The sequence below is a fragment of the Myotis brandtii genome, unplaced genomic scaffold (genome assembly GCF_000412655.1).
Source record: "Myotis brandtii unplaced genomic scaffold, ASM41265v1 scaffold303, whole genome shotgun sequence".
In the NCBI taxonomy this organism is placed as follows: domain Eukaryota; kingdom Metazoa; phylum Chordata; class Mammalia; order Chiroptera; family Vespertilionidae; genus Myotis; species Myotis brandtii.
In genome coordinates, this window is record NW_005361573.1 from 4,536,350 (window position 1) to 4,536,906 (window position 557).

A 557-nucleotide genomic window follows, 5' to 3' on the forward strand; every position below is an offset into this window, starting at 1 on the left:
TGGCCCCCCCCCCTGCCTTTAGCACCCGCCGCCGCTCCTCTGCTGGTCTTGCCCACAGCAGCAGCCTCGTAAGTCCCTATGGGCCGGGGGGTGGGGAGGCTCCAAGCCAGGCTCTGCTTCTGCTGAGTGACCTTAGGTGGGCCACCACCATCTCTGAGCCTCAGTTTACCTATCCGTGCAAGGGACTGAGGCACGAATGCTCTAAGACGGAGGCGAGAGGGTATGGGCTCCTGGCCCTGAGGCACTCGTGGTGGCTTCCCCGGCAGCCCCTGGCCAGGGCCCAGCCCCCAGCTTAGGCGGGCAGTCTGTCTGGCTAGTGGCTATTTCCAGTGCTGTGCCAGCAGCTGCAGGGCCTGGCGCTGTGTCCATGGGGGGCATGTTGGTTTCAGCCAGTCCCCTGCTTAACGTCCATGCCCTCTCCCCCCTCCCCAGATGGAACTTGAGGCTGGAGGCCCCTCAGAGGGTGGTTCCCAGTGGGTGACAGAGAGGACTTGGCTCTGGGCAGCCCCAGGCAGACACCTGGTCGGGAGCCTATGGGCCCTGGTCCAGCCTCCTCG

General features: G+C 65.5%; 1 protein-coding gene across 1 annotated transcript in view; it reads left to right on the top strand.

Moving 5' to 3' along the window:
• SMTN (smoothelin) overlaps positions 1-557 on the top strand; it is a 25,389-nt gene that overhangs the window by 14,428 nt on the left and 10,404 nt on the right. The gene's annotated exons all lie outside the window — the stretch shown is intronic.